The sequence below is a fragment of the Dama dama genome, chromosome 18 (assembly GCF_033118175.1).
Source record: "Dama dama isolate Ldn47 chromosome 18, ASM3311817v1, whole genome shotgun sequence".
Taxonomy (NCBI): domain Eukaryota; kingdom Metazoa; phylum Chordata; class Mammalia; order Artiodactyla; family Cervidae; genus Dama; species Dama dama.
This window is the reverse complement of record NC_083698.1, coordinates 71,292,814-71,317,767: the sequence shown is the minus strand read 5'-3', so window position 1 is coordinate 71,317,767 and position 24,954 is coordinate 71,292,814. Positions and strand designations below refer to the sequence as shown.

The following is a 24,954-nucleotide window of genomic DNA, read 5'->3' as shown; positions in this document are numbered from 1 at the left end:
ACTAGAGGCAGGTCGAGAACCAGAGATCCCTGGGATCCACTTTGGGACCCTGCCCAACACCACACCAACCCCTCCTTGCACATGCTCAGGCCCCTGTGACCAAAGGAACACTCACCTTCTGTGGGTGAGGGCCAGGCACAGGCTCTGTCCCCAGACAGACCTGAGTTCCAACCAGCCCCATGACACAGGCAGGTGACTTAAACTCGCTGAGTTGCAGTGTACATTCCGGAAAAAAAAGATAAAAATATTTTCCTGCAACACTGGGTGACGATCTATCTGATCGTGGAAAGTAAACACCCCCAGGTGCATGGGTGACCACACCATCAGAAGAAGGCATTAATCTTGCAAGGTTCCTAGGCTGGGATCGGGGGAGGGGGGCGGCAGAACAGGAGGAGCAAAGCCTTCTCTCCCAGAGTTGGTGTCTCTGGGGAGCTCCCCCTTGGCACAATCAGGAAGTGCTCCACAAGAGGGAATTTTCGTTAAACATAAATTTTTCAGTAATTTAGCCCATTTGGGACCAAACATTAATACCAGAGCATTTCTTTCCTTTTTTAAAAAGTAACATAACTCTTTAAATGTCTAGGGGTCATTCTGATGACTATCTTCCCCTCAATGACACCGTAGGGCATTCTGACGGCTCCCAACAGTGGCCCCAGGCGGCGGTCATCCTCACTGGCTCCTCCCTCCTACCTGGCAGAGGAGCCCCCAGCGAGGGTCTGGGGCAGCAGGTGGGAGACATTCGGCCTCCCTGCAAGAGGGACAGGCGCACAGTGGGGACCCCGAGTGTACACGGAGCAGGACAGAGAGGTGTCCCCGCAGGAGCGCCCAGTTCATGGATCTGGCAAGACACCTGGCTGACACACGCCAAAATGAAGGTGGCGGGGGGTGGGGCCGGGTGCTCACCAAACACATTCCTAAAATTCAGAGTGCAATAGGAAGCTCCAGAAACCTGGAGGTTCTAGTTTGCTGCTTTTATGGGAAAAGGACAGACATGAAGAAGACAAGTGTTCCCACGCTGAGTCCACTTATAACTACAGAGTGGCAAATCTGCCTGGTCTAAGGACTCAACATACTAGAAGATCCAAAACATCTTCTGAGCCTAAGAGAAGATAACTCACATTCAGCAGCATTTTGACCGATTTTTAACATCTAGTGTTTTAAAAAGCAGTGAGGCAGCACGGAGAATACATCCCCACAGTCGGACAGTCAGGGTTTGAATATTAGCTCCACATGGACATCCCTGGGAAGATCCGGTCACATCACACTGTCTCACACCTGCCTCTGCTTAGCCATGAGGGTTAACAGAAGTAACTCTTTCCATAGCTAGAGTAGTGCTCAGAACCTGGACAATAATGAAGACATGAAGATTCTAAAAACATTTGCTAACAGCCAGGAACAGGTAGTTATTCTGAGTTGACAAAATGCCTATTGAACAAACCGACTGGCCAGACCTCTTGTTATGAATCAATAAAGACAACTGCAAAGGATTCCAGGGGAACAGGGCCAGCCCTAGGTCACTGATGATCCCCCTAACTTACCGGGTCTCATAGGAAAGAGCCTAGGGTTCAGGGTCTGCATACCTTCGGAACCCCACTGCTCTCCAGCTTCCGCTGCCAGCAGACCCTTCAAACCCAGCCTCAAAACAGTCCTTTCTAAGACAAAGCAGAACCAGTTAAGGAAGCCTCTCTACTCTGGGAGCTATGGGTGTACTGGGTGGCTGGGATACAAAGTAACTTTCTACCAGCTTGAGGCTGTTTCTCTAGCAGGAACACCCTGTACCTGGCCTCCATAAGAGTCTGAGGTGTGAGTGGAGGGGTCAGGGCAGGGTGTGGTTGGGAGACAAAAGGTTGTCCTCTAGCATGGTGGTGGTTTATGCCAGGCAATGGCACCCCACTCCAGTACTCTTGCCTGGAAAATCCCATGGACAGAGGAGCCTGGTAGGCTGCGGTCTACGGGGTCGCTAAGAGTCGGACTCGACTGAGCGACTTCACTTTCACTTTTCACTTTCACGCATTGGAGAAGGAAATGGCAACCCACTCCAGTGTTCTTGCCTGGAGACTCCCAGGGACGGGGGAGCCTGGTGGGCTGCCGTCTATGAGGTCACACAGAGTCGGACACGACTGACGTGACTTAGCAGCAGCAGCAGCAGCAGACCCTAGAAAAGGAGTACTGCAGGCACAGAGAGCCAGAGGACTGGGTCTGATCTGGTCCCTAAACATTCTGCCCTTTAACAAACATACTCATCTGTAAAATAGGCCTTGGGCCTTGCGTACAAGCTGCCATTGCCACATGGTAGGTCAGAAATCTTTCCCCTCTCAGTCTTTCCCCTCTCTGTTCTTGCCTTGTGCCTTCTTCCCAGGCCATTTTTAATCCCATCAGTAATACCTCCTGCAGCCCAGGAACAGACTTTGACCTGGTGACATTTAGCTCCCAGGGTCACCTTTGCAAAAAAATAGCTCCATTTAAAACCAAGAGGTGCCAAAGCTACATTTTTTTAAAAATCCAAGTCAATTTGCATCCAGGAGTGCTCCCGGAGGCTACTCCTTTTTCTATCATCTCCAGGGTTTGTAAAGAAATAATTCATCTGCTGCTGCTGCTGCTAACTGTGACACCTTGGCTGAGAAATTTGCTGTCAGGACATGCATCCACTTGACAGACAAGCAGCAGCAACTTCAGGGCCCTGGAATTTCACTGTCCTGGACAAACCATGGGCTTCACCCCCACATTGATTGAGCAACAACTTGGGCAAGATATTTAGCCTTTCTTTGCCTCACAGTTTGCACATCTGTAAGATGGAGCAATTATCCCAGCTCCCTCCAAAGGTTGTTATTTGAGCAAATGCAATGCATATATGCAAAGCATTTAGCACAGCAAACATGTAGGATTTACTACGACCATGCTGTTACTTTGCCTCTGGGGTCACTGTTACTTTGTGAAATTACAAAGATCACTATTACCTTGTCTTTGAGGTCAGGAGTCTGGCCTTCTGCCAGCTCCCACAGTCTGCTCCCAGTGCACAGAGTTCCCCCCATTCCCTGCAGACTGGCCAAGCCCCCTCTCTCCTCCAGCTGCGGCCACTCCCTCGACCCTCCAGGCCTCGGCACAGAAATGCCTTTCTTAATACTTGGTGATTGATTTGCAAATATAACCTCCCAGGCCCTACAGAGGGGAAGAATCACAAGGACAGACATCTCTTTCAAAAGGCAATGAACTAAAGCACTTCAAAAAAATAGTATCCACTGACCACATACACCAAAATGCCAAGATGGTTAGTTCTGAAGGTCTAAGTGACATCGATGCAAGGATAATTTTCAATCAAATTTTCAGTATATTTAGAGTCCTCCATGATCATGGGTTCATGTTACAGAGAGAGACAATTGGGGGGAGGGGGAACTGCCAGCAGATCAAAGCGTGTGAAGGACAGGGACACCCTAGGGGTCTGGGGGTGCTTCTAAGCGGGCAGTGACCTCCTTCAACAGTGATCTCCGCAGGCCCCACATCCCATAGGCTTTTATTTTTTTTAACCAGCGCTGTCTCAAGAATTGGAGTGGAGCTCTTCAGCCCCTTCCCGCCACACAGATTTTCAAATCAGTCCAAGCAAACGACCCCGGCTCATTTATCAGACCCCGACGGCGCCCACCGAGTCCCAGACCCTCCCTCTTCCTGCCTGTCAGCTACAGCGCCGGCGTGCCAGCAGGCACGTGCCACAGGTGGCCTCGGCCACGCACGCCCCCGGCCTGGTTCCCGCTCCTTCAGAAGTGAGGAAGGAAGCACCAAGGGACCCCCCGCTTCCAGCCCAACACAGGGAAAGGGAAAGAGAGACGCACCGGAAAGCCTGCTTGCAACGAGCGGGAGAAGGGTCCTGAGCCTTCCCATTGCAGCTCCAAGCTCGGCTCTCCGCTGCGGAGTGTCGGGACGCGTCCTAGAGAGCGAAGTTCACCCAGGCGCCGCCGCAACTGTGCCGCTCTGGCCCGCGGGCCCCCGATCGAGCTGGCCTGCTCCCCGGCTGCATCCGCCCGCCCCAGCGCTGTCCCCGCGCCCCAGTCCCCAAACCGCGTCCGGGACCCTGGCCGAGCCCTCCCGCGCCCTCGCCGCGTTCACCCGCCTCCGTCCCTTAAGTCCTGCTCCCTGGTACCCCGGGTCCCGGCCGAGTTCTCGGTCCCCGCTCGCCCCAGCTCAGGTCCCCATGCGCGCGGAACTCCGTTCGCCCGCGCGCCCCAAGCCCCTGGAGCGGACGCTGGCGCCAGCTCGAAACAAAGAGGTTGGCGGTGCGCCCCCCGCTCCAGTACCTGGACGAGCGGCGGCGCGGTCGGTCCCGCGGGGCGATGGCCGCAGCAGGCAGGGCTCCGAACAGCGCGAGCAGCGCGCGGGCGGGCCCGTCCTCCTGGCTCGCGGCCGCGCCCGCCGCAGGGCCCCCTCGAGGCGGCACGGGCAATCGCCGCCGCCGCGCCCTGGCCGGCCGGTCACCTGGCCTCATCGCCCTAACAATGCGGCGCGTTCCAGGCGCGCCCCGGGCCCCGTGCGCCTCTGGGACCTCCCTAAGTTGGCCAGGTGGAACCGGGAATTATTAGACCCGCTGAGCAGCCCAGATTCAAAGTGTTCAGGGGGCTGGTGGGTCCCGGATGGGCAAACGATTTCCTGATTCCTGCACAACTAGTTCATTTTCTTCGTTCATTCATTCATTCGGCACTGTAAGTATTGTGCGTAAGAAAGCAAAATCTCGCTGCCTGCCTGTAACTCACAGAAGTAAGCTACCGGGAGTAATGCAGACATAAAGCAAAAAGGCAGAGGCAGAGGAAACCCAAGATGCTTTGGAAGCCCTGGAAAGTCCGACCAGTGGAGGGAAGGAGTGGGGAAAGATTTTAGAAATCACCTCTTCTTAAAATAAGGAGAAGAAAATGGCAACCCACTCCAGTATTCTTGCCTAGAGAATCCCGTGGACAGAGGAGCCTGGTGAGCTGCTATCCATAGGATGGCACAGAGTCGGACACAACTGAAGCGACTTAACATGCATACATGCATTAGAGAAGGAAATGGCAACCCACTCCAGTATTCTTGCCTGGAGAATCCCAGGGACAGAGGAGGCTGGTGGGCTGCCGTCTATGGGGTCGCACAGAGTCGGACACAACTGAGCGACCTAGCAGCAGCAGCAGCTTCTTAAGATGAAAGGGGAGAAATGATCAGGCCAGAAGTGGACAAGAAGAAGGGTGCAGACAGAGGATCCAGAGCAGGAAACACAGATAGATGCCAACAACCCCAAGACAGAGACAGCCCCTCATCACTCCCTCGGCCTTAGCTTCCCTATTGGTGAAATGTGGGGAGTGGACTTCATGCTCTTGAAGACCCCTTGTAAGACATATGCCATGTGCAGAATTAGAAGTGCTATTCCCCCTGTACAAAAGAATAGTTTCATCAGCACTTTATCTTGTGAACACACAAAGCCCCTGACACAAAGAAGACTTTCTAGGAAGGTACTCCACTCTACATCCTGCAGAAGCTACTTAAGATTGTATCTGTCACTCCGACCAAATGTTCTTGGACTCCCACCTGAAAAAGTGGGCATATCTCAGAGTGCAATTATCAGGAACTGTCTGTGATTCAGGAATGAAGCACCTTAATCTACCCCGGCCTTTTGGGTTCAGCTCTGCCCATCCTGCCCATGCACAGAGCAGAAAAACACAGCTTGTCAGGACCAGTGGAGAGACTCAGCAAGAAAATCATCCATGAATGGACTTCTTTCAAAGTCGCCAGCTGGGACTTCCCTGGTGGCCCAGTGATTAGGAATCCGCCTGCCAGGGCCTCTCTCCCATAGAGCTGTAAAAGTGAAACTGTTAGTAGTTCGGTTGTGCCTCTTTGCGACCATGTGGATTGTAGCCTGCCAGGCTCCTCTGCTCATAGAATTCTCCAGACAAGAATACTGGAGTGGGTAGGCATTTCCTTCTCCAGGAGACCTTCCCCACCCAGGGATCGAACCCAGGTCTCCTGTGTTGCAGGCAGATTCTTTATCGTCTGGGCCACCAGGGAAGCATAGAGCTGTAGGAGGTCCCTTTTCTCCTCAGCCAAGACTGGAGGTCAAAATCAGCCCTTGAGGGTCCTTGTTGTTGGGGCCACCATGAGCTGGGAAGCTGTGTTTTCCTACCCCAGACATTTGTAGAAAAAAAAAAAAGAATCTGCCTGCCAAGCACAGGCTCGACCCTTGGTCCAAAAAGATCCCATACACCGTGGCTCAACTAAGCCTGTACACCACAAGTACTGAGCCTGCACTCTAGAGCCCGAAAGCTACTGAAGCCCGTGCACTTGGAACCCATGCTCCACCACAAGAGAAGTCACCGCAATGAGATGCCTGCACAGTGCTACTAGAGAATAGCCACCACCCATCACAACTAGAAGAAGACCCAGCACAGCCAAAAATAAATAAAGTAGCCAGTCATCAAAAATTCTGTGGCCCTGGATCCAAAGTAAGCCTGTCCAGGGAGGAGACACAGCAGACCTCTTGTTTTATCCCTGAGGACTAAGGCCAGGTCTGCTCAAATTCTACTCCCATCATTCACCATCTCTTCAGAAGGATTTGACCAATTCCTAGAGAGATAAGAATGCCTTCCTCAGTGATCAGTGCAAAGAAATAGAAAAAAACAACAGAATGGGAAAGACTAGAGGTCTCTTCAAGAAAATTAGAGATACCAAGGGAACATTTCATGCAAAGATGGGCACAATAAAGGACAGAAATGGTATGGACCTAACAGAAGCAGAAGATATTAAGAAGAGGTGGTGGCAAGAATACACAGAAGAACTATACAAAAAAGATCTTCATGACTCAGATAATCACGATAGTGTGATCACTCACCTAGAGCCAAACATCCTGGAATGAGAACTCAAGTGGGCCTTAGGAAGCATCACTATGAACAAAGCTAGTGGAGGTGATGGAATTACAGTTGAGCTATTTCAAATCCTGAAAGATGATGCTGTGAAAGTGCTGCACTCAATATGCCAGCAAATTTGGAAAACTCAGCAGTGGCCACAGGACTGTAGAAGATCAGTCTTCTTTCTAATCCCAAAGAAACACAATGCCAAAGAGTGCTCAAACTACCACACAATTGCACTCATCTCACACGCTAGCAAAGTAATGCTCAAAATTCTCCAAGGCAGGCTTCAACAGTACGTGAACTATAAACTTCCAGATGTTCAAGCTGGATTTAGAAAAGGCAGAGGAACCAGAGATCAAATTGCCAACATCTGTTGGATTATCGAGAAAGCAAGAGTTCCAGAAAAACATCTACTTCTGCTTTATTGATTATGCCAAAGCCTTTGACTATGTGGATCACAACAAACTGTGGAAAATTCTTCAAGAGATGGGAATACCAGACCACCTGACCAGCCTCCTGAGAAATCTGTATGCAGGTCAAGAAGCAACAGTTAGAACTGGACATGGAACAGACTGGTTCCAAATCGGGAAAGGAGTACGTCAAGGCTGTATATTGTCACCCTGCTTATTTAACTTATATGCATAGTACATCAAGAGAATTGCTGGGCTGGATGAAGCACAAGCTGGAATCAAGATTGCCGGGAGAAATATCAATAACCTCAGAGATGCAGATGTCACCACCCTTATGGCAGAAAGCAAAGAACTAAAGAGCCTCTTAATGAAAATGAAAGAGGAAAGTGAAAAAGTTGGCTTAAAATTTAACATTCAGAAAACTAAGATCATGGCATCCGGTCCCATCACTTCATGGGAAATAGATGGGGCAACAATGTAAACAGTGACAGACTTTATTTTCTTGGGCTCTAAAATGACTGCAGATGGTGACTGCAGCCATGAAATAAAAAGACACTTGCTCCTTCGAAGAAAAGTTATGACCAACCTAGACAGCATAGTAAAAAGCAGAGACCTTTGCCAACAAAGGTCCGTCTAGTCAAAGCTATAATTTTTCTAGTAATCATATATGGATGTGAGAGTCGGACTATAAAGAAAGCTGAGTGCCAAAAAATTGATGCTTTTGAACTGTGGTGTTGGAGAAGACTCTTGAGAGTCCCTTGAACAGCAAGGATGTCCAACTGGTCCATCCTAAAAGAAATCAGTCCTGAATATTCATTGGAAGGACCGATGCTGAAACTGAAGCTCCAATACTTTGGCCACCTGATGCAAAGAACTGACTCATTGGAAAAGACCCTGATGCTGGGAAGGATTGAAGTCAGGAGGAAAAGGGGACAACAGAGGTTGAGATGGTTGGATGGCATCACCGACTCAATGGACGTGAGTTTGAGTAAGCTCTGGTAGTTGGTGATGGACAGGGAAGCCTGGCGTGCTGCAGTCCATGCGGTCGCAAAGAGTCAGACACGACTGAGCGACTGAACTAAACTGAACTGCACTGCTCTGATTTCTCAAGAAGTCAGAATCACTGGACTCTCATTCCCAGCTGAGCAGGGCATTCACTCCCTGAGGCAAAAGCTTCCTGAGCCCTAAGCCCCAGGCCTGGGAAACAGAGCAGGCATTTTCCCTACCCTCTAGGACACCTCAGCCCAAGAGGTAACAGGATGAAACAGGAGGTGTAGAGGGAAAGAGCCTCAGGGGAGGTGGGGAGGTCACAGCCAGCTGACCCCTAAATGGGAAAGAGGCAGGTAATATTACTATCTGTCTCCTTTTACTGATAGGCTAAACTCATGGGTAACTTGCCCGAGGTCACTCTCGGGTCAACTACAGAATATGATAAGGATCCAGGATGATCAAGCCAACAAGCTACCCTAATTTTGTTTTTCCAAATACTCTGCTCATCCATCTAGCTCAAATGTACTGAGCTGTGTCTTTGCTTAAATGTCTCTCCCACTAGGATCCCTGGGGTGGGGGGCAGAGGGTGATGGTGGTGATGAGAGCCAACAAGTCTATCTTGCATCTTTGCATCACAAAATCTAGCACAACATCAAGGCCATACTAGCTGAATGACTACATGAATCTGGTATTGCAATATGAGGTATTGAGGTATCATGAGGTATTGCAATATCCAGTATCCACTTGTAGGAGCTGGGTTGGTAAGTTTGCCCAAGATTCCACAGCTAGGGCTTCCCTGGTGGTCTAGTGGTTAAGAAACTGTCTACCAACACAGGTGACATGGGTTCGATCCCTGGTTCGGGAAGATCCCACATGCCAAGGAGCAACTAAGCCTGTGCACCGCAGTAAAGACACAACTGGCCCCCATTGTCCACAACTAGAGAAAGCCTGTGCACAGCAATGACGACCCAGCACAGCCAAAAATAAATAAATAAAGGCTTAGAAAAAAAAAAAATTCCACGTCTAAGAAGCTGGGATTCACCTGTGTTTCTGGGACCATGGTGACTTAGACACCCATTCATGCAGTCCGTCCTCACACCTACTGTGTCTTTGGAAGGTAGAAGACACCCTGGACCTGGTGTCCTCTTGTATTCTCTGCTAACCCATGCATCTGGCTCCTTGATTCACCGAAGTACAGACTCCACACCTGGCCCAGAGGCTCCTAAGGGGTGGCCCATGCCCCATGAGGCTGTCCTGAGTCTAGGGACTCTGAATTTCACAGACTGACCTTTTGAATTCCCAAGAATTTAAACAAAAACAAGGAATGTAGCAATTATCTAAAAGGGAGTGCACATTTTTTCCCATCCTTACCCATCCAAAAATATCTCAAATCTGAAAACAAAAGTCTCAAACCAATTTAGAGGAGGGAAAAGCAGGCATATGCCAAGAGTGGCAGTTCCCTTCCCAGCACTCCACGGCTGGCCAGGAAGCACTGATACCTCTGTCCCCTCAACCCCTCTGCAGCTTCACTCTGGTTCTTCTAGGCCAGGAGTTCTGAAAGAACTTTTTAGAAACTTGTCATTGCCATAAAAATGGTCTTGGCCATGGCAAAAGTCTGATATATTCTTGTCCTTAGATCAAAGGTAATACATGAGCAATGACGTGGATTTTTTTTTTTAAATTCCTTTGTCCTGAAAGTTGATATTATCCAAAGAGACCCTGAAAGGGGCAGTGGGAAACATTATACAAGATATAGTTACCTGGCTCCACAGTGCTGTGAGGAATGGGTAGAGCAGGAGTGGGAGCACGTGCCTCAAGATACCGTGTCCCTCTAGACCCTCTCCTCCCTTTCCTTCTCCCCCTCAACACACCGTCCTTACCCACAATTCAATGCCTTGCCTTTTCTATACCCCAGAACCTTTTGCAAGTATATGGAACCTTTGTACTCTCTCCCTGAAAACGCACAGACACACCAGCTTCTGCAAGGTGGGCTCCAGGAACCCACTGTCTGGACACAAATTAACCCTCTGTGCTGCTGGCCCCACCCGGTCCCGGGGAAGTGGGATCCTAGATGGTCACGATCAGGGATCAGGATTGGGGATCATGCCCTGGGAAGTGACAGGAGGGCGGGTGACATGGAAGCGTGGTGCCCTGACCCACCCCAGGGAGTGCTGGGAATTTCCTGGAGCCACAAGGGTCAGGCTTGGTTGTGAGCCACTCCCAAAGCAGGGGCGACCTCAGACAAGGCCAGCCTTTGCAGCTTCGGATATCCCCAAAGGAGGCTGATGGCTGAGTGTTGCTTCCCAGTGGCCAGGTCAACGAATGTTCACTGGGGAGGGATCTGAGTCACTATTGCAGGGCCAACTACACTCCCTTGGGATGCTCTTTGCCCCAGAGCTGTACCCAGCACTGGAACCACCCCAGGAAGAACTGACTGATCTCTGGGCTCTCTCTCCATATTGAGAACAGAAGGACTGCCCATCTTCTTTGTGCCCCAGGAGCAGCCTGCTGATCGAACCCTACTGGGCTCCATCCTGAGGGTACTGGGGGTGCCTTCCCTTCCCCAGTGACAAGCAGGCCTCACTGGGAAAAGCAGAGGTCCTGTGCGCTCCTTCCTATTGGTTCCCTGGAGTGACACTTAGAGTAGCAGCCCAGGAAACCCACAGCAAAGAACATCAGGACAAATGTGATGAGAGCAGAGAGGAAAGATAGACTGTCCTAAGCAGACGTGATCAGGATGTGTGTGATATGAAAATCTGGTGCAAGTCAATGCCCCAGTCGTGGGGTTTTCTGTCTCTGTAGCCAAGCTCACTCTTAACAGAATCAGAATACACAGATCCATCTGCATGCTCTTCTCAAGATGTCTGGAGCAAAGAGGAGATAACAGTCCCCTCAAGGAGGAGCGAGTAAACTTGTCCTCCCCTCCTCATTGTTATCTTTGACCACCATCACCTCCGCCTCCCCAGTCTTCACCTTACACATCTGGTCGGCTAGCGACACTTAACCAGGAAGTCATTCCCCCCAACTGAAGCAGAGACCCTGTGATCCTTGGTGCTCCCTCCTGCCTTTTAGCTGGACTGACTGCTAGTTCCTTGTGTTCAGGGACTCCATCTCGCAGCTCTGCATCCCTATCAGATGTAGGGGGACATGGCTGGTTCTAAAACTGGGGTAGGAAGCCTGTGAGGTGAGCTGCAGAACAGAGAACCAAATGTGAGCTCGGAGAACAAAAGGATCAAGGCCACCCATCAAAGGAACACAGCAGAGGGATCAACTCGAAATGGTTCCCAGTGACCAAACCTGAGCAATTTGAGCAAAAAAATAAATAAACACTATAGCTTTGGGCTGTAATTTAAAATGTAAAATTAAATGCCCATGATTCCATTACTGATTGAATGAATAAATGGGGAGAATAGGCAAAACTCCCTTACAGAAAAATTCCAAATAATTTTTGTAGATAGCTGCAACACATGCAATGGGTACCACCCCTAGAGTGTGGGTCGTGCTTAGCACTTCCTTCCAAAGAGTCAAGTGTGAAGGAGTAACTCTACAGTGGAGAAACTTGACTGACGTGACCTCAGCCAGGTGATCAAGGTCACCAGTGATGAGTCACGTTGAGAGTGTGTGCCCTTGACCTGATGGGGTGAGAATGGCACCCCAAGATCTTTCTCCCAATAACCAAGAATCCCTGCCTGACTGTGAGTGAGCATCAGACACATCTCGACCTGACCTCAAAACTCTCCAGGTCAACAAGAACAGGAAGTTTGCGAAACTGTCACAGCAAGGAAGCCTGAGGGAACACGATGATTAAATGTCACAGGGTGTTCTGGATAGGATCCTGGCACAGAGAAAGGATAGTACAGAACATTCAGAGGTGTGGCCTCCGGGTAAGCTGCTGATCGAGTTAAGAATAATGCCCCCAGTACCGGTTCTTTAGCTGTGACCATGTGGCATGCTGACGTAAGATGTCAAGGACTGGAAAAACTGGGGTGAGGGAACCAAATGGAACTCTGTACAGTCCTTGCAACTTTTCTGTAAATCTAAAGCAATTCCCAAATAAAATGTCTATTTTTAAAAAAAATGCCACTGAAGCTATAGGAAGCAAATGGCTTCTTTACAGATGGCAGCAGAACTGTACTTCCCCGTCTGCAAATATCCTAGTGGAAAGCTGTCACAATGGATGGCCCCTCTGTGTCTTAGAATAACCCATGCATGCTAAGTCATCGTGTCCAACTCTTGCAGTCCTATAGACTGTAGTTCACCAGGCTCCTCTATCATGGGATTTTTCCAGGCAAGAATACTGGTGTGGGTTGCCATTTCCTTCTCCAAGGGATCTTTCTGATACAGGGATCGAATCCGAGTCTCATGTCTCCTGCATTGGCAGGCGGGTTCTTTACCACTCGTGCCACCCAGGAAGCCCAAGAGTAACCCAAGTGCCCCCAAACTTCCTATGAACCTCTGGCTACAAAGAAACATGCTTACCTGGCCTGGTGAACTAGTCCAAACTGGAATTCACGGAAGTGTTAAGCTAGTGCCCTCAGTTTCCCTTTCATCCTCTTATTTCACCACTTCTTAAAAGTTTTTATTTTTTTTTTAGTGAAATTCTACATTTATTTAAAGAGAAATGAAATTTCCTGGATAAAGCACTTGTGTAATAATATTACTTCTAAATCTATGATTCAGAAACAAATGGATGAATAGATACATCTATACATTTAAGCATTAATAATAATTTTTGTTTAGAACACATGTTGTGAAAAAAAGGCATAATTCAGTCAACTGCTAAAACTTACATATCACGATTACTTAAGATAATATGAATATTTAATTAAAATTTAGAATATAACAATATCTGACTTTTCTCCTGCGGACATAAAAAGAAAAATACAATAATCCATTTTACTCATTATATGTTACAAAATTAGACAATGAAGTTATAAGCAGTGTTTTATAACAATGATAGCAATTTAATTTTAAACAAATGTATTCACATCCTCTTCCTTTATCCTGTGTATGTATCTAAATGGCAAACCGTACTAGATTGCTGAAATCAGTAATAATCCAATTCTATGATGCTTCAATTTTTTTTTTTTTTAATTTCATGCTTGGCACCTAATTCAAAAATACTGTGGAATGGAGTTCCCTGGCAGTCCAGTGGTTAAGAATTTGCCTTGCAATGCAGGGGACAATCCCTGGTCCAGGAAGATCCCACCTGCCACGGGGCAACTAAGCCGATGTGCCACAACTACTGAAGCCCCCATGCCCTCGAGCCTGTGCTCTGCAACAAGAGAAGCCACTGCAGTGAGAAGCCCATGCACAGCAACCAGAGAGTAGCCTCCTCTTACTGCAACTAGAGAAGGCCTGGAGACAGCAATGAAAACCCAGCACAGCCAAAAATAAAATAAATAAGCAAATTTTTTAAAAATACCATGGGATGAGCAGCGCACAGTTCACAATCACGTGAAGGTAAGTCATGACCCCTGCACAGCGCCATCTTCAGGTGCCTCCAAAAGACCCAGGGTTTCCCCCAACAGAACCTGTAAGAAGGGAGCTCGTGGTCCATCTCTGGGTTGCCCACCTGTGCTCTCAGGTCCCAGCAGGCTCCAGGGACCACCTCAACAGAGCCCAGGACAGTTGAGAACTGATCTTGTGCCCAGCCCCCCTCCAGGCCTGCTGAGGTCAGCTCCCCGACCATGACTGATCAACCATGAGCCAGACTGCGCTTGGACCTCCTGGCCTGGTACACAGTGCTCAGGAACCTGCCCAGGGTCCAATAAGCCACATGGACAGCAATATTTCCCCACCAAAGAACAGAAGAATAAAGGTATTGTAGGGCAGGGGCCCAGGTGGTGGACACAGAGACGCTATTCCTATAGACCCACAGACGTATTCCCATATCCCGTGTCAGACCCACCTGCAGGGCCTGAGACAGATCACGTCCTCAGGGCAGGACAGAGCTCTCCTGCCCTGTTTGTGGCCAGGAAAGGCCAGGCAAAGCTTGTTGGTGTAACCGAGCAGACCCTGTATTGCCTTCCCAGGACCGGCCCTTCCCCGTATCTTCAGCTGAAGCTTCTCTCTAAAGTACCTAGATAACAGCATCTGATGCACATGTCCTGAGTTATTTTACTGATGTGAACCCTCCCCCCATCCACCACCACCAAATGGATGATGTTAATTACTTGATGACCATGAGCTCATAGCCCCAAGCCTCTTGGAGCCTAAGACTTGATCATGTTAAATCCTGTGACACCACCCTGTACCTCACCATCACCAATCAGAGTGTTGTGCACTAGCTGATCATGTATCTTTCAACAACCCTCTCTCATCTGGCTTTTAAAAGTGCTTAGCCAAAAGTCTTAGGGAGTTTGGGATTTTTTAGAGCATGAGCCACGCATCTTCTTGTAGGGTCCTACAATAAACCTTTCTCTGCTCCAAATTCCAGTGTTTCAGTTTGTGTGTTCTCACTCTGCATCAGGCACACAGATTCAAGCTAACATTTGGAAGCTGGTCTGCAGTCCCAGGCCTGGTACTTCAGAGGGGAGTTAGAACAGAGGAATGAGCCTACCAAGACTGAAAATGAAAGGGAAATGGGATCTCTGCAGGTTGCACAGAGTCCCAGGCACTGCCAAAGCGACCAGTGACATGGACATGAGCACGTGGAGGAGAGCTTCGGGGCACAGGGGAAAGGCCACGTGAGGGGCAGCTAGCAGGAGCTGCTCCACAAGGAGCCCCATGAGGCATCTCTTTCTGCAGATCACAGGCATCTTCAGTCACATTCTACCTGTGACTGATGAATCAGAGGCTGTAATGGGCAGAATTGTGCCCCCACAAAACTGATGTGTTAAAGTCCTAACTCCTCTTATCTCAATGTGACTGTATGTGGAGATGGGGCCTGTAAAGGGGTGATTAAGGTAAAATGGGGGCTTCCCTCATAGCTCAGTCAGTAAAGAATCTGCCTGCAATGTAGGAGACCCAGGTTTGATTCCTGGGTCGGGAAGATCCCCTGGAGAAGGCAATGGCAACCCACTCCAGTATTCTTGCCTGGAGAATCCCATGGACTGAGGAGCCTTGCAGGCTACAGTCTATGGGGTCAAAAGAGTTGGACACGACTTAGCAACTAAACCACCACCAAGGTAAAATGAAGTCATTAGAGGGGACTAATCTCTTCTTATGAGAAGAAGATTATTGGGACATAGACATGCACAGTGGAAAGACCATACAGTGTAAAGATCATATGAGGAAACAGGGAGAAGATGACCTGTCCATCACCAACTCCCGAAGTCTATTCAAACCCATGTCCATCGAGTCGGTGATGCCATCCAGCCATCTCATCCTTGTTGTCCCCTTCTCCTCCTGCCCCCAATCCCTCCCAGCATCAGGGTCTTTTCCAATAAGTCAACTCTTCACATGAGGTGGCCAAAGTATTAGAGTTTCAGCTTCAGCATCAGTCCTTCCAATGAACACCCAGGACTGATCTCCTCTAGGATGGACTGGTTGGATCTCCTTGCGGTCCAAGGGACTCTCAAGAGTCTTCTCCAACTTCAGGGGAATTTGACTGAGATCACGGAGCTGTACCATCAACACCTCTGTAAGCCTTAGTTTTCCAATCTGTAAAATAGGGCTGTTAAAATTGAAATACAGCCTACATAAGGACAGCTGAGACTGTGTTCCTGCAGGCCTCACACAGGCTTTGACACTGATCACGCCCCCTGACAGCTGCAAGGCTGTGACTGTGCGGAAAGTTTGTTGGCTTGGGTCGATGTGGAGGTTGGGTGGGACGTGGAGGTTGACTGGGGTGGGGCTGAGGGCCAGGTACCTTGAGAGACCTAGTCTGATAACCTCACCTTGTCCCATGGGGCGCGGGGCTGTGGGGAAGGACTGGGGAGGGCTAGTCCCTTCTCTTGTTCCCATTTCTAGAGGGAATGATAGAAATAAATACCAAAATAGACAGACCATCGGCCTGGGGCTCTGTGGTTTTTGTTTTGCTTTTTCTTTGCCTTTAAACAATTATGAATTGCAGAAGAAGTTGCTCAGACATTTTATGTTTGCTCAGCAGCTTTCCGCTGAGAACCCTGAAGCACTTTGTGGACATGTGATGGGCCGGGACTCCCATGTAGAGAAAATCAAGTTGGGCTGGCACCTGTCACTCTGCCTGACAAGGCCCCTCCTGCCCCTTTTAGACTTTGTGCAGACTTCTTGATTCCAGAAAATGCCAGCAGGTCCACTGGTCACTGTGGGATCTGTGCGGCATCCCCAGTGTCACAACCCAGTGTCGCCAACGTGCGTCAGCTCCTGCCCTAGGCCTGCACCACCTCACCACTCAGCACATCCGGAGATGACTTCCATCCCCACAATACCCTTCTGACCTCTCACGCTCTGTCCTTTGTACAATATACCACAGTGTCTAGAAATTGGACTACAGTTTCACAGTGTTCTGGACAATCATGCCATTTTCAGTTGAGAAATGGACTTCAGCAGGAAGACACCCCACCCCCACTCCCAAATTTTCTGTCCTGCTTCTAAGCCTGCACTGTACTCAGGTCCCCAAAGTGCTCATCCAGGGCTCCCAAGGGCTCGGGCCTATTCCCATATTAGTGCAAACACCATGATAATGATTTTTAAACTTCCCTCAACTTTATATCCAAGTAGGTTTTCTTCATAAACATCTGGAACTAAAAACACTTCTTCAATCAAAGTAAGCATTGTCCCTTAGCTTTATCCAGATTTTATTCCTCAAGAATCATTCAGAGAGGGCTTCCCTGGTGGCTCAGTCGTGTAAAGAATTTTCCTGCCAATGCAGGTGACACAGATTTGATCCCTGATCTAGGAAGATCCCACACGCTGCGGAGCAACTAACCCATGTGCCACAACTACTGAGCCTGTGCTCTAGAGCCAGGAAATTCCTACAGAGATGGGAACACCTGACCACCTCACCTGCCTCCGGAGAAACAGTATGCAGGTCAAGAAGCAATAGTTAGAACCAGGCATGGAACAACAGACTGGTTCAAAACTGGGAAAGGAGTATGTCAAGGCTGTACATTGCTACCCTCCTTATTTAACTTATATGCAGACTACATCATGAGAAATGCTGGACGGGATGAAGCACAAGCTGGAATCAAGATTGCATGGAGAAATATCAATAACCTCAGATATGCAGATGATATCACCCTTATGGCAGAAGTGAAGAGCCTCTTGATGAAGGTGAAAGAGGAGAGTGAAAAGCTGACTTAAAACTCAACATTCAAAAAATGAAGATCATGGCATCCAGTCCCATCACTTCATGGCAAATAGATGGGGAAACAATAGAAACAGTGACAGACTTTATTTTCTTGGGCTTCAAAATCACTGCAGATGGTGATTTCAGCCATGAAATTAAAAGACACTTGCTCCTTGGAAGAAGAGCTATGACGAACATAGACAGCATATTAAAAAGCAGAGACATTACTTTACCAACAAAGGTATGTCTAGTCAAAGCTATAGTTTTTCCAGTAGTCATGTATGGATATGAGTTGGACTATAAAGAAGGCTGAGTGTCAAAGAATTGATGCTTTTAGAACTGTGGTGTTAAAGAAGACTTTTGAGAGTCCCTTGGACTGAAAGGAGATCCAACCAGTCCATCCTAAAGGAAATCAGTCCTGGATATTCACTGGAAGTACTGATGCTGAAGCTGAAGCTCCAATACTTTGGCCACCTGATGCGATGAACTGACTCACTTGAAAAGACCCTGATACTGGGAAAGATTGAAGGCAGGAGAAGAGGACAACAGAGGATGAGATGGTTGGATGGCATCACCGACTCAACAGACATGAGTTTGAGCAAGCTCTGGGAGATGGTGAAGGACAGGGAAGCCTGGCATGCTGCAGTCTGTGCGGTCGTAAAGAGTCGGATACAACTGGCCAACTGAACAACAACAAGTAGGACCTGAGCCACAAGAGATGCCACCAAAACGAGAAGCCCACACACTGCACTAGAGAGTAGCCCCAACTCGCCACAACTAGAGAGAAGCCTGCACAGCAACGCAGACCCAGCCCAGCCAAAAATAAATAGAATTATTTTAAAAAAGAATCATCAGAGAAAACGAGGAAGACCCAACTCTGGGTTCCCTGAGTAGAAAAGGGACTCTGGAAACTTCTCTGCCGGCTCCTGACCAGTTGGCCTGACCTGGAGAAGTTCTGTGGTGATGTTCTCAGGGCAGCACCTGATGATTCCAGCCTCAGCCCCAGATGCACCCCACACAGCCTGGTGGGAGCAAGTAGCAATTAGGAACTGAGAGCAGAAAGACAAGACCAGAGAGGATGCTTCTCCCCACTCGCCCTTCTTCTGTCTCTCTACACACCCACACACACACACACGAGTTCCAGGAATTATTGATAAATTGGTGTGTATGTGTGTTAGTCGCTCAGTGGTGTCTGACTCTCTGCAATCCCCATGGAACTGTAGTCCGCCAGGCTCCTCTGTCCATGGAATTCTCAAGGCAACAATGCTGGAGTGGGTTGCCATTCCCTTCTCCAGGGGATCTTCCTGACCCAGGGGCCAAGCCCAGTTTTCCTGCATTGCAGGCAGATTCTTTACTATCTGAGCCACCAGGGAAGTCAGTGATAAAATGGTACTAGTTTACAAAGAGTTAGTCAACATAAGGTTCTTTGAAACATATATTCCTTTGAGAATGAAATATATGATTTATTTATTAAAAGCGCACATGTAGCATCTCAGGAATGCCTGCATTTCCCGCAGTGAGGGCCTGCCTCACCCCTGGCTGAACTCTGGATACAGGACACCACTGCCATCTGTACCTGCAAGAGAGGCAGTGCTGGGACTGGTCACAGGCCACCTATTACATTTTTCTGACCTCAGGCAGCAAGCATGTTTCATGTTGATGTTGGTTCTGAAGTTTGAGCTGGTCCCTATGCCGGACGAGTGGGCGTACCTACAATAATGATGAAGTCCAATTGATCTGGCTCTTCCTCTGCTTGGGTATCTCTCTGCATCGCTGGGGGCCTCTGCACCCCCTAACTGGCCACCACACGTTTTTATGCTCAGTAGGCCCCTCTGTCTTCTCCACTTGATTCAGAGCTCCTTGTGGGCACCAGTGGCGCTAGTGGTAAGCACCCTGCCTGCCAACACAGGAGGTGTAAGAGATGCCGTTCAATCTCTGGGTCAGGATGATCCCGCGGAGGAGGAAATGGCAATCTTCCCCAGTATTGTTGCCTGGAGAATCCCACGGACAGAAGAGCAGGCAGGCTACAGTCCATGGGGTTGCAGAGAGTCAGACACGACTGAAGTGACTCGGCACAGCACTGGGAGCCGGGCGGGACGCCTGGTTTTGAAATCCTACAGTGACCAGTTATCCACTGTGTGGTTTTGGTGAATTAATTAACCTCTCTGAGCCTGTTTCCTCTTCTATTAAAAAATGGAGATGACATTCGAGCCAACCCTGTGGGGCTATTGTGAGCACTAAGCATATCCTGTGCTCTGTTTACAAGAGTGTAAAACTCAGCGCAGATGGTAACCATCACAACCGCTCCCCTGGCTTCCCAGGGCCCGCTTAGATCTGGAATATGACCGATGCTTGATTAGGGCAGCCGAAGAAAACACTACAGCAAAGATCACTGTGCCCTCCACCTCCCTACCAGAGAAGGCTGGCTTGATTTTGTACTACCTAAATTTTTTGCACCTTGGCCCTTCCTCCCAGAGGCCAAAAATCCTCCTGCGGAGGTGTGGATTCCAAACCTGCAGATCATCAAAATCATATGGGGGGAGGGGCGGCTCAACTGGCGGATTCCTGAGCCCAGACCTCTGAATTTCAGGGCTGGATCCAGGAATGCACTTTTTCTTTTTTAAAGTAAAGTTTCCCATTTTTTTGGTAATTACCCCTAAGAAAGACCTGTGTTTGTGTTTAAGAGAAGAGCTTTGTTTTCCTGAAGCTTTATTAACCAGCATTTCTTTTCTATTAAAGACTGTCTTTCTTTGGGGACCGGGGAAGCCTGTGTATTTAAAACTAGCTCAAGAATTTAGACGGGTGTATTCCCAGCAGATCCCAGGGAAGCATTCTGAACTGTGGGATTCCTTAGCAGATCTATATGCAAGGGATCAGGGCTCTTGGTGGTCCCCAGCTCTCTGCATGATTGGTTCATATGGGAGGTGGGGGTGGGGTGGGGAGGTATGAAGGGGGAGGTGGAGGTTGCAGGGGCTGGAAGCAAACCCTCAGCAACTAAGGAGATTTAACAATCTGAGAGGCAATCAGACATCGAATAAAGTATGTTGGTTTTCACAGAAGAGGTTTAGGAGCTTAAATAAGTACCTGCCTTGTCACAAAAGGAGAAGAGTGTCCCCTAAACCAGCCCTTGGGAAGTGGCCACTGCCCACGCCTGGCTGTACTCACTGGTGTGTTACACTCACTACTTCCTTGGGGCCTTGCAGTTGCCCCCAGGCCCCAACCCAAAGAAGGGAGGCCAGCTTGCCCAGAGGCTGCCAAACAGCACCTAAGATACCCCAGGCCCACCCCACCACCAGGGTTGCAACTAAAGAAACTCTGGGTTCCTCAGGGCTGTGCCCTGAGAAACCCCAGAGCCCCCCAGGGTTGACTCCAATTACATTCTTACTTTCATGAGAAAACATAACATCACCCGCCGCGCCCCCCACCCCCACCCCAATGTTTACTGCCAGCCTGTCTGCCCACTTGTGTCTCCAAGTTGTGTAATTTCTTGGAACAAGTCATTGACTGGGAACTAGGCGCCCAGCTCTGGCCTTTTCTGGCCATGCCGCTAACCACAGGGCCTGGTGGGTCATGGTCTTTTCTACCAGCATTCATTTCATTTCTAAATAAACAAGTAAATAAATAAATACTCAGCAACCATTCTGTTTTCCTTCTACTTGTGAACCCTCCAGAGTCCAGGGTGAAGTCTCCAGGCTCTGCCCCACCATCCCAGACCCATCCAATGGCCCAATCAAGAGCAAGTAATTCCTCAGAAATTAGATACCTGAAATTAGATGCCCATCACCCCTTACAAGGGCTTCCCAGGTGGCACTAGTGGTAAAGATCACTCCTGCCAATGCAGGAGACATAAGAGACTCGGGTTTGATCCCTAGGCTGGAGGACTCAGAACAGCCAATAAATAAACAAATATTTTTTAAGTTTGCAAACCATGCCCCTGAGGTTCAAGCATGTGACTTGTAGGTGAGAAAACTGGGCCACAGGATGGGGCAAGTTCTAGCCGTGGCTCTGATTTCCTTCTCCAGGCCAGCTGGGCCCCACTCCTCCTCCATCGGACTCTTCCCACTCAGTTCCACCCCTTCCCCAGGGCCCAGGTGGATGCTAGGTCACCTGTCACCTCAGCAGTGGTTATGCACTATTTAAAATCTCAGAGCCAAATTTCTGAGTGTCCAACTCTGAGGGCTGTTCTGACAACCCCAGGGACCTTCAGCAAAAGGGGAACATATTTTGTGTCCCCTTAGTTGCAACCCAAAATGTTCAAAGAAAGAAAAAAGTGAAACTGATTGTAATAAAAAGCCTTTCCCTGGAACGGGTCTTGATTTCCACTTTTACCCTCAAGGTGAAGGTGAATGAAGAAGTAAAGATGTCTCTGCAATTTCATTAGTTTAACAAATAGTTTATTCAGCACTAATTTCAGTGCTGCCTCCATGTTGCCTAACTCTAGGCTCTATGGCCCCACTGAGGAACCCAGTGACCCACATAGGGACCTAGCTTCTGGCACCTGCTCTCCTGAATTAAGCTACTTCTTTTGATAACCACTAGACTCCAAAGGCGGAGAAGGCAATGGCACCCCACTCCAGTACTCTTGCCTGGAAAATCCCATGGATGGAGGAGCCTGGTGGGCTGCAGTCCATGGGGTCACTACAAGTTGGACACGACTGAGCAACTTCACTTTGACTTTTCACTTTCATGCATTGGAGAAGGAAATGGCAACCCACTCCAGTGTTCTTGCCTGGAGAATCCCAGGGACGGGGGAGCCTGGTGGGCTGCCGTCTATGGGGTCACACAGAGTCGGACACAACAGAAGCCACTTAGCAGCAGCAGCAGCAGCAGACTCCAAAGGAAGGAGGCCATTTCCCACTTCGAACACTTTATGGGACAGTGATGAAACTGCTGCTAAGATTCTACCCAAGGAGGTTGTCACCTACATAACCTGAGATTTATGTGCGAAGATGTTCCTAGCAGCATTGTTTATATTAAGAAGATATAAAACAACAGGTAAGTGCTACCTGAGGACACACCTTGTTCAGGGAGCCTTAGGAGCATTAACTGGTTTTATTCTCTCAACAGCCCCGTGAAGTAGGTGCTATTGCTGTCTTTGTTTCAAAAGAGGGAAAACTGAAATACAGAGAGAAAGGGTTTGAACTTAGCTGGCACTGGCTTCAAGCCAGCCTGACTCTCCAGGGAGCAGCAGTAGGTGCCATGTGACTCAAATTAGATACATCTAGTTTAAAAATGGCCTCAAAGAATTTTCTTAACAGAAGATTTTGCTCAAACTATTTAAAGTTACTTGGAAAAGACAAACTCACAAACATGAAGATATGCTTAGACGAAATCTTGGAAGAAAATGTTGAGTGATAACCAGGATTATCTCTGATTGGTAGGATCACTGACAATTGTTAACCTCAAGTTGCATTTTTTTTTTTTTTTAGTTTTCCTATATTCCACCATGGATTTGTATTACTTTCATAATGTGAAGAAAGTGAAAGTCATTCAGTCGTGTCTGACTCTTTGCAACCCCATGGACTATACAATCCAGAATACAGAATACAGAATTCTCCAGGCCAGAATACTAGAGTGGGTAGCCTTTCCCTTCTCCAGGGGATCTTCCCAACCCAGGGATCAAACTCAGGTCTCCCACATTGCAGGTGGGTTCTTTACTAGCTGAGCCACAAGGGAAGCCCCATAATGTGAAGAACACTACATTTTCCCAATATTTTTAAATGATGTATCCTCGTAGGACTGGCCCTGTTAGCTTCTGAGACCTTAGTGTAAAGATTAGAGAAGGGTTTCTCTATATTTGCTATCCCTGTGTAACTTCCTCCAGTTCCTGCTTGATTAAACTTGAAGACTGTTTTTAAGCAAAGCAGATTTCACTTCTCCAAACAAAAGTGACAAGAAACAGCTTTTTTACCCTGGTCGCCTCTTGCCACATAGTTGGGATGCCAAAATTCTTCCAAATAGCGTGGAAAGTCCCAATGACCAATCTAGATGTCAACCTCTAAGTAAATAATTTTACTTGCCAACATTCCTTTCTGGAGTGAACCTTCCAACTTGTTCATGCTATTCAGTCTCTAACTTCTGCACAGTGTCAGGCCCTGTAAGATCTTGCAGTCAGCTGAGGGCTTCCATCTGTGTCATTAGGAGCTCAGGGTCCAGACACTCTAGCATGGTCACTATGAGTTTGAGAAGTGCTACTTGTCACAATAATAAACTGCTGAAGATGAGAGTGATTTACTAAGAAAGTAATGAAACAGAAGAATCAAGGTCATTTCTGCAGGAACGTCATCCTCTTTCTCGTTCATACTGATATGTGTGTGTGGGTAGCAGCAGCACTTAAGGTCAACTTTCACATAATGCTTTGTGCACCTATGGAGCATGGCCATCATCCTTTTTGCATGTTGTGGTGAATGGAAAATTTGAGAGTTCAGCTAGTAGTTCAAATACTGAAGAACAAGCCTGCTCTCTTCAGTGTTCTATGTAATACGGCATTGGAGCCAAAGAGTGGGTAGACCAGATGACCACATGGTGTGGCACCATTGTAGGTCAGGTTTGCTGAGTCAGGGGTACTGGCAATGCACTGAGGAGACCAGGGGATCTAGAAGAGGGTTACAGCTTTCAAAGTGACCAATGTGAAAACAGTTCTGGGGCGGGATGTGGCGGGAAAACTCAGAAGCCAGCAAGAGACACACAGAGCAGCTCAGGAGCGACCTGGAGGGCTTTGTTTTCCACTAGACTTTCATCTTCTTGTTGAATAAGGGCACGCCTGAGCCACTGGTAATGTCCATATGGGTGAGAGCAGCCCACTCCAGTATTCTCACCTGGAGGATTCCATGGACAGATGGAGCCTGGTGGGCTACAGTCCATGGCGTCTCAAAGGGTCAGATACGACTGAAGTGACTTAGCACACATGCAATGTCCATAATTGATCACATCTCTGAGTGAGTTGGGGACAGATGTGCTAGGATTTCCTCCTGGTTCCTATTGTTGCCATGCGCTTGTCAACTTTTTACAATTATAAATTAAATATTTTAAGAAAAGATGACTGGGACAGTGTTATGGGCGAGTTATGTCCCCTGCAAATCTGTATGTTGGATTCCCAACACCCAGGACCTCCGAATGTGGCTGTATTTGGAGACAGGGGTCTTCAAAGAGGTGACTAAGGTAAAATGAGATTGTAGGATGGGCCCTAATCTAATCTGACTGGGGTCCTTGTAAGAAGAGGAGATCAGGACCCAGATACACACAGGAGGGATGATGATGTGAGGACCCAGGGAGAAGATGACCGTCGATGCGTCAAAAAGAGAAGCCATGGGAGAAACCAGATTTGATCTTGGACTTCTGTCCCCCTCCAGAAGTGTGAGGGAATACATGTCTTGTTTAAGTTGCCTGGTCTGCGACACTTAGCTGTACAAATATGAAACATAAAACAAGCATTTTCTTGTAATTCTCTGTCTGTGTGTACTCCGTGCCAGACAGT

General features: G+C 48.5%; 1 protein-coding gene and 1 non-coding gene across 2 annotated transcripts in view; one reads left to right on the top strand and one right to left on the bottom strand.

The window, feature by feature from the left end:
* Positions 1-4,387, bottom strand: part of TNS3 (tensin 3) — a 220,581-nt gene extending 216,194 nt beyond the window's left edge. The window contains exon 1 of the mRNA XM_061165571.1: positions 4,290-4,387. The gene's annotated coding sequence lies outside the window, so the exon portion shown is untranslated. The remainder of the gene's footprint in view (positions 1-4,289) is intronic.
* Positions 4,388-6,012: 1,625 nt separating this feature from the next.
* Positions 6,013-6,150, top strand: LOC133073196 (small Cajal body-specific RNA 20). The gene has a single exon (XR_009696903.1). It is a non-coding gene; the product is annotated as a small Cajal body-specific RNA 20 (non-coding RNA).
* Positions 6,151-24,954: the final 18,804 nt, after the last annotated feature.